Source organism: Rhyacophila brunnea, unplaced genomic scaffold, assembly GCF_057557595.1.
Source record: "Rhyacophila brunnea isolate RB1 unplaced genomic scaffold, BYU_Rbru_1.0 scaffold_11, whole genome shotgun sequence".
NCBI classification, from domain to species: Eukaryota; Metazoa; Arthropoda; class Insecta; order Trichoptera; family Rhyacophilidae; genus Rhyacophila; species Rhyacophila brunnea.
Genome location: NW_028232763.1, coordinates 622,887 through 633,086, shown reverse-complemented (window position 1 = coordinate 633,086; position 10,200 = coordinate 622,887).

The following is a 10,200-nucleotide window of genomic DNA, read 5'->3' as shown; positions in this document are numbered from 1 at the left end:
CGCCTGTATATCAAATTTAAAGTCTCGGTTACATTAGAAACACGGATATATTAATTATCTCGATATAGAGCCAAAGTGAAATTAATATAGAGTATGTAAAAAGTATAATATTATCTTGGCTCGTGGATTGCGATATTCGGTGGTTGGTAGCTTACCGATATGAGGTTAAAATAAAGTTGAGCCTTCATTGAATTTTCATTGAAAGGACTTCAACGCTTTTCTTACAAAAGATGACAAAGCACCTGTGAGAAGGAGGTCAGAGGAAAAGCGCCTGGGAAAGACGACTCAATTTTCCTCGACGGCCTATTCACTGAAAATTTATCTCATTATGTCTATCTGTAGGCTGTGTGTACTACATACATACCTATCGAGCTTTATATTTTTTTTGTCCGCTCGCAAAGACGTTGGACTAACGGTCGACCTAATTTTATTCAATGGCAAATTGCACGGAATAATTTACGGACGTTAAAGTTTTATTTATTGTAATTTTTCTTAATATCTCCCTCAGTTTATGCTTCACGATGGTCATCTCACAACAGTGAAGACACAATTACGTGTATAAAAAATGTCAGTAAGACTTAAATAATGACAACGCTACTATTTTAAGCCGAGATTCATACAATATTAACCATGCCATGTTTTTATATCAAAATTTATTTAGAAGTGATATGGAATAAGGAACCGGAGGGTTGGTTGGTTTGACTCCCAAATAACTCAGAATTTGGTGCGTGAATGAAATGAACCCTGATTTTATTATCTCCTTCCAAATAAATATAAATTGAATTATTACAGATAAGTTTACAGATTATAATTTAGCTGAGTAAAATCACGAGTATGCGTTCTGATGAATTACGAGATCCGATCGGGCGAAGCGATGATAACCTTACGGTTCAACCTTTGATGACGGAAAGACCCTGTTGATTTCTTCTGCTGAGTGTTTTATATTGATTCGATACAATAGAAAAATGCTGCTATCACTACTTGAATATTTTGATAATCATGCTTTATTGTGTAATGCATGATTGGTTTCGTAAAGTATAAATAATTGATTTCAATTTGAACAATTATGCAGTTTTGCGCAAGATTGATTTTCATACAAACAACTTTTGTGCATATCATGGTAAACTTACGTAGCATTTATTTATTAATTTGCGATATAATTGATTGATTGAATTATTATAATATTTTGCTAAATTAGCTTTCTGTTGAAATTTGATTGACTCACATAAATCGCTTGTTTTGTAATTTTAACAATATTATGTTGCAAGATACATTGTAGTTATAAATTAATGGTTTCCTGCCAAGCCATGCTGGATGGTAGGGTATTGACCCTACATTTATTACCAATCAACTTTTTTACTATTTTTTAAATTCCGATTTCCCGATAATTATGAAAATATTTTTTATTAATATGCAATGGGCAAAGTAATAAAAGTGTATCATATAAATTAATACTGAATATATAAGCGGTCCTCTGCTTCATCTAGAGCAGGGGTAGTCATCCTCTTTGTACCTACCACCCACTTTTGTATCTCTGTTAGTAGTAAAATTTTTAAACCGCCCACCAGTTTCACAGTAATGGTGATTATTTATAAAGTAGGGAAGTAACTTTACTTTTTAAAATTCATAAAGCAGTATGTAAACTGTGTCCTGGCAAAGCTGTCGAAACAAGCTATAATTTTTTGAATTGGATTTGATCTTATTTACGGCTTGAATTATTGTAGTTAACGATTAATGGAGACTTGTACTTAGATGTTATCCTAGAAGATATTGTTTGTGCTTCCTTCAAATAAGCAATATATCCACGATATCGTCAGTAACGTATTTTATGAAAACTTAATGAAAATGTTTTTAAAACCCCTACCGCCTACCATGAAAGCTGGAACGCCCACTAGGGGGCGGTAGAGACCAGGTTGACCTCCCCTGATCTAGAGGCATTCACTGGAGGCTACCCAAAACTAGCAGTGCCTCCAGGTTATCTGGTCTGCGCCAAATATTGTATTATGATTAATATCACTATTTCACTTAACATAATTAAGTCAGAAAACAAATAGGTACCAACAGCAAACAAGACGTGTCACTTTAAAATCAATTAATATCTGTAAATTAAGCTGAAATCTCCGAACATAAAAACCCACACACAGAAAACAGTGCTGAGGCCAGCTGTCCTCATATAATATGGATAGTAATATTGGACAATCAACAAGAAGTCAGAGAACGAAAGTTATAGCTAATAAATAATGCATGGCAGATACGTCACAAATATGAATTCTACCAGAAACAGCCAAAGCATCAAAATTTCCCAACCAAAATGGTTAGTCTTGTATGACGAATGAGCTTGGGGCAAAACCCGGAAAATATTTTGACACAAAGACGTCTGAGCAGATGAATATTGGAAAATCCTAATTGTGGTGGTTTAATGGCGTTGTCCAGAACCAAAAACTTGGGGCATCCGGGAAGCAAATGCAGTCAAACTCTTCTGTAGCTGATATAAGCAATACAAACAATCTTTATCACACTGAAAGATAGTATGGATAATGGAAAAGCGCCTATCTTTGTAGCCATGAGTCGCGGTTCGAACCCGTGAACAGGTGAAAATCCGTAGGTATGATGTTTGATTCAGTATATGGATATAATGGATTGAGTAAAGGGCTGTCAACCCTTTCTCGTGAGTCTGTCAATATTACCTTTGGAGGCTTGTAGTCTTAGTTTAGTAGACATAGTTTAGTGTGCACTATTTATGTCGGATCCTGAAAGCGTTCCTCCACCCTCCACCACTGATATTTAATAAATTAGATTCTCTGGATATAATTTTTAATATTTCTTTTAAAAGACTTATTGCATTGTAAACAAAAATTTTAAAAATCTTTTTGTATATACTGAGAATTATATCTTAAAATAAAAATTGTATATTAAATACTTATGTTATAGAAATTACTGCTGTTTCTATGATTCTGATCGATTTATATAAGTAATAAACAATTAAGAATTTAATGAAAACACTGCATTGTTCTAAAATATAGCAGAACCTTTCTGTTCATTTTACACTAGTTCAGAAATAGTTTACATTTCGTCGTAGGTATTTTATTAACATTATATTAAATTTCAATTTATAGAATCAAAACAAATAATGGTGAAGAAATATTTATAAATCTGTATATTATGTTATTAATGTATTATTAATGTATTTTCGTTTGAAAAATCACAGTGCGGAATACAATTTATTGACGACGATGTAAATGAAAAATTAAAAAAAATAGTATAATTATTTTTTTTTATCAAAACACAAGATTTATGAATGAAAACATTTCCATTAAAAACAGTAACTTGGATCAGCTTCCGAAAATTATATATTAGAAAAATCGTTGATAATATCTGAAACCAAATAGAATTTGAACCTCATATATCTCATACTGAATGAATGCTTAAAAGCTAAGTTACCAATTAAATTCAAATTAAATGTATTTTAAATTATTATTGTTTGAGGTCAGTTTTTTAATTTTTTTTTTAATTATACAAAAAAAGATTATGCATATAGTTTGATATGCACATTATAACATCGCAATAATATATATTTCTATTCATCATATAACTATAATAATATTTTACGTTATATTCGAATTAAAAATAACTTATTATAAACATTTAATTGATATCAAATTGATTCAGTAACTTATATTTCAAAAATAAAATGTTTTACTTCATTTAACATTAATTTATTTTAGACTTTTTTTTTAGAATTTCTCTATCAATAATAATTTATATAGGTTATTAATTAATAATAATAATTAATATTTAGTCGTTGAATAGTATTTAATAAAGTAATTATTATTAAGTTAAACATATGTATGTATCTTACAAAATAGTGTATCCTTAGTTTCTCCAATCATATTAAAAAATATTAGCATGTTGTATTCGAATAATATTATTTTAATCTTAGGCCAGGATCTAAACATATATAAATATGTAAATAATATTTATACTCACGTCGCAATTAAATCCAAACATCAATTATCCAGCATCAAAAGTTAGAGTGAACTTTCACATTTGTTTTAAAACCTTTAAAGTTAAACCAGCTAAACACTAACTTTACAAGTCTAAAGATTCATTCTACTTACAACATTTTACAATCACTTACACTAGTCCTGACAACTTTAAAACCCTAATTAAAGATTAGATTATTTAATACACTTTTGTATATTGTCCCGATATCATTTCACGTGGCCTGCTACGGGCGTGGGGGTGTTATGCGTTTCCGTTGCTTACCGCGGTTAGACTGATTTGATTCCACGCGCTACACTTCTACGGAGCTACGGAGTTCCGTAGAGCCCTGCTGAGCCACGAGGCATCCCGAGGTACGACGAACGTCGGCGAAGTTCTGTACGACAAAAAATCTGCGAAATGTGAATTAAATCGTAAAGCAAAGTTTGCTTTGAAATTCGAGATGTTTTTTTAATTTTAAATTAGCGCCTGTCATTTTTATTGAATTTCAGAAAATCACTGAGGTGTATTTTGGTGTTTAATTTAATTTGTACATTTTATCATATTTTGGTCCTTTTCTGTAGATTAAAAAAACAATATATGTTTTTCAAGAAAAAAAAAATTTTATATACAATTTTGCAACCCGTTTATTGCTCTACCTCATCCAATAATATCGTATTAATAATCTTTCCACTCTCTTTATTGACATTTTCAGTCAGTCAAAATAATAAAAAAAACTATAAATTACATATTATTATTATTGTGCATATTAGCTTTTCCAAACTTCAAATCATTTAATACAGGTCATGTGTCTTCACTTGACAATTCTTAAACTAAAAATTCGTTAAAATTGTCGTTGTGATTCTACTGTTAACGCTTGGGAGAAGATATTTTGAATTCACTGACGACTTATTAATAAACGCTTAGTTATCAGTTTTCTAAATGCAAATATATTTAAATGTTTTACTGAATATTGTTTTACATATTGTATGTTACTGTATATATATATATATTTAATAGTATTAACGAATATTTAAATGCACCAATAAATCGCGTCGCACCAAGTTAAAGAATTATCATAAATATAACGACAAAAAACTAGCCAAACCGTTGATACTCTCAATTATCATATACGTTGTTAGAAGCTAGACTACGAGAATGGATGTTTTCAGTACTACTAAAGGTCATGAGGCCCTTAGTGACATTAGTGTAGTAATAATGAAACAGTATTTGTATCGATTTAGTAATCACAAAAATACAAATTAAATTACATAAATGTATTATGTTATGTGACCCCATCGGAAATCAAACCGAAAGCCCACAAATTAGAAGAGAATACCTTACTTATTAGATATACTAATCGGCCGTTTTTGAGATGCAATGTTGGTAGAAAATGCTCACCATTCCATGCTTGATCATTTTCATAAATGTTTTCAGTTTAGAAGACCCAAATGCCATACTGACATCAACGAACGTCTATCACCTAAGTGATGCCAAAAAGATAATGTAATAATAATTTGGAAACATTCATACTTTGCATTAACAGGTATATACGTGATAATATTATTATCGTACTACAACCTTGAAACTGAAACATATTATATCGTTTATATATTTAGTTATATATTATATCATATTGTTATAATATATTAGTTATATATTATATCATATCGTAACGCCATAAATCGCGTCGACTTTCCAAGAAAACGAATCCAGTGAATTAAATAGTATTAGTGGTACATTAGTAGTACAATTTTGATAATAAAATTTCAATCCTTCTTTGCTTCCCCAAAAAATATACACATAACACACGCATGTGATGTGTATATGAAACAATGAGAAATATAATTCTACTCACTAGCTTATTCTTTTACATTATTTTTTTCTATTGAAAATTCCACGAAGTCGGTAAATATCTTGCGGTTATTTTTTCATATCAAAAGTCGATCGCAACAACAAACAAGTTGGCCACCCCTGATCCATGGTAATGCCTCATGATTATCTCCAACCTTCTTTCAAGACAGAAACATTGAAGGTAGAAAACCGTGTATTCTAAATTTGATAAAACAGAACACCCAACCTGATTCCGTATGTATTTATTCCAGGTCTAAAAAATCTCTTCGCAAATTTCCACCGAGAAATAAAAACGTCTCGGTATATTATCTTCCTCCTATCTTATATCTTAAGCAATATTGATATAGAGGCGCTCCTCTACCTAAAGATATCACAAAAGTATCGATTCTTAAAATTGTCGATATTTTTTGACTGCAACTTCGATACTTTTCTTAGTCATATTCGTTATTGAACGTCGGCAATGATTTTACCACGTTTTTCTTAGCTCGTATTCTTGTTTGTCCGGTGGTTGTTTATCCAGTACAATTCTTGCAATCGATCTTTAACTAACTTCCCGACTAGCTAGACATTTAAAACTTTTAGAATATATCAGAACACGATGACAGTACTTTAAGCAGAATTGAATTTATTTTCAGTTAATTCTGTTTTGTATGGAAAGTTATTTCAGAAAAATCCGTAAAAAGTAAAAGACTACTGTTGGTTGCTAAGGGGGTGGTCCTAGCAACTAAATTATTAATATATACGTGCGTTACTATGGAAATAAAAATGAAATGTCAAAATGACAAGTACAAGTTTGAGCATAATAATTCAACAGAAAATTTAAAAACGTTGTAAGTATATAAAAAGTTCTTTTTATATTTGTAATTATTGTTATTTTTTCTACATTTAGATGTACCTAGTGCTAAGTATAAAGCAGTTTCTGAAATTTTTGAGACATTTTCCTTTCCATAATTCGTCAAACGATTATTTTCCGACTGCCTTTCTACAAGGCATGCTTACTTTTCACTCTCTTGAATCTTGTAAGTTTGTCTCTTCTGCTCTATTAACACTTTTGTCTGTTATCGCGAGGGATGGTTTCCAATCCTGGTATCCTAGTGAATATAAATTTACATGCTCCTGTTAATTACCTACGTGGTCGCAGCCTTGATTTATTCTGGATCGGAATCGTTTCCTCGTGCCAAGCCTATCAGGCACCATTAGCGAAGGGTGCAAGACTAGTCAATGCGCTCCTCAAAGACGTAGATATTTTCGGTGACGTGCTATGTATTTTGTATTCGAAATTTTATTTTTCTGTATAAAATTGTATTTAAATAGGTACGTTTTTATTTTTATTTTTATTTTATATAATATTCTCTTCTTTTCTCTTGTGAGGATAATATTTGTTATAATGTAAATCGCATGTTGTGTACGTATTGAATTTAGTTTTGTCATGTCCACAATGTTTTGTTTTATTAAATAAATAAATATAATCTTCTTCTGGAAACACATTGCTTGTCGTTAATCTTACCTTCTACGTCCAACATTTCTATGATTTCGGTGTCTGGTCATTCAAGAATACCTACAACATGTAACGCTTATTTTTATTACTTACTGAGTGTTTTCAATATTCTTCTTCTTCGTCGTGTCGGTTATTCAATAACTACAATGTGTCACTCTAAAAGTTGGCGAAGGCAACACCATTTTCATCGGCTTGTAGGATCTCTTCGAAATTTCTGGTTACTGGGCAAGCCTTGCATGAAAATAGTTGCTCCATGCTTTGCATGTTACAGCACTCGAAGGTTTGGTCTTCGGCGAAGCCCCACTTTACAACGTCTCTCGTGCGCCCTACCATGGTTTTCAGTCTGTTTAGTGCTTTCCATGTACGGTACCCGAGACTGGCTCCAGGTGGGAGCTACTCTGCTGGCTTTACCCAATCTTCGAGACCCTCAGAGGCTAGGTTCGCCTCCCAAGCGGATAGTCTATCTTCTTCGGGGTACATATAGTGGTCGCCATAAAGTTTTTTTCTGGATTTTAGCTTGGTTTTGCACATTTGATACCCATGTACGACGTGTGCATGACGTTTTCGATATTGACTGTGCGTAACATAATATATTTATAATATCGAGAGTGCAAAGCAAAAAGGCATAACAAAATGAATTATTTATGAGATTAGGTTATATAGAATGATGAAGCCAAATATACCTTAAATTGTGTTTGAACCATGTTCGTCCCTTACCGTTGTATATAGACAGCCACCAAGATGAGATTATATGAACAGATTTTTTACGAGTTTAGTTAAAAGTTGTTAGCCTATCGCCACCCCATTAGATTTTTGTAATGGATCAAACAAATATATATTTTTTAAAAAAATACACAAACATATTATTTTCAGCCGTGAGATCAAAACCGTAACATACGGGATCAAAAGCGGCCGCCTTACCGACTAGATCACCATGAGTGCAAATATCAGTAGCTATACTTTATTTTGATGCAATACAAGATATTTTGTATCGCCTACGTCAGGACAAAGGGACTCGGCCTATAACTGAAAGGATTAAGGACCACATAAAATGATTTAGTGTGTGTGTATATTTTGTATTATTATTTTCGCCACAGTGTTTGGTTTCCTCGATCCATATGCGATGCTTCCAAAAATGCCATCAATACTTTTATTCTAATAAAATAGCAGTATCAATATTTTCTGATAATATCATATCTACACTAGGTATCAATATGTTTCTACATCTCTAAGCGTATCTACACCCTGCAAAAGTGCGCGGCAAATTTCAGCGCGCGATCTTTCAAACTGTATTTTTCAATCCCTCATTGAAATGTAATAAAGTTGTAGTCTATGAACCGTGAAAACTCCAATTACATCCCCCTCGTAAACCCATCCCCTGACCTCACGCCCTCGAAGCCTTCAACCCTTCACCCTTCTGCTACTCTCCCGACAATGTTTCAATTGCATGATTTTTTCTGTACCTATTGAACTAATTTACTTCCAAGACATTATAAAATTTGCCTTAGTAAATGCTTTCATAAAAATTAATTTTAAACACCATAGTATTTTGTATTAATAATTAATAATAGACTAACTGAGACATATATACATACATATAATTAATATAATTATTATTAATATTAATCCCAAGAATACACCTTAGCCCAGTCTCACATTGAAAATCGTCTCAACTGGAATAATTAATAGTCATAAATCAACACTGAGCGAAACATGCAACTTTCTTACGTGCATATAGCAAGGCCGTGCGAGGACAATGACGTCGCTCGGCAAGTCAAAATGAATGACGAAGTGCGACATTTCGGGATTATACCTGCGCTGCATGTGGCTCCAGATGTTTTTTTCAAACTAAAATGTTTTCTTCCAGCAGTGTGCGAATATCCATAAGATAACGTGTGTTTTGTGAATAACGATGATGTCATATCGACGTATTCGACACGTTGCGGGCGAGACGAGTTTAGATTTGAGAGCCGGCTAATACATACCCTCTACTATGTGTTCCAACCAACGCAGGTACAATCTAGGTCAGGGGTTCCCAACCTTTTTGTACTCTAGAGCACATTCTAAAATATCGGTAGGGTGGCGGGCACCACCTATTTTTAATCGAAAAACTCCTTCTCATTTTCCCATAATTTATTTTTTTATATTCATAATTTATTAATAAATAGCAAACAAAAATGTTTCAAAATAATAAAACTATTATTCAAATTGCATACACACAGAGAAATGTATTTACAAAACGTAAACAAAGTAAACAAAAAACACAAATACAAAGAAAACATTTTATAAAAAAATAGAATATCAATATGTCAATGTGATCTTTGGCATTGCATATCATTGGCCAGTGCCTCATAATTAGGAGAGTATGACGATAATCCTATTAGCAAACAATCATAAAGATGCTCATCGGTGAGTCGAGATCTATATCTTGATTTTATTAAGTTCATGTTTGAAAACAATGATTCGCATAAATATGTCGAACCGAAAATTGATTCAATTTTATATGCCGCTTTTTTCAAAAATGGGAACTTTTCTCTGTCCACTGTATTCCAAAAGTCCTCTGATATTAAGGATTTAAGCAAAATATCATTCTTAAGCTCCAAAATTTCTAACTCTAGTTCTTCTGTCCCTTGAACAAAATCTGCAATACATGCGGCCATTTCCATTACATTTATTTGGCAAGTAAAAGGATTGATACAGAAGGAAACAATTGGCTCGATATCTGTAAACTGCAAAAATATCTCTTCAAATTGTTTTTTTAACACTTGAAGATGATTAATAAATAATAACCCGTTTAATTCATTGTTACCTAGCATTTTATTCATATGTGGGAAATGCACGAGAGAATTGATCTGCAGATGTGATAT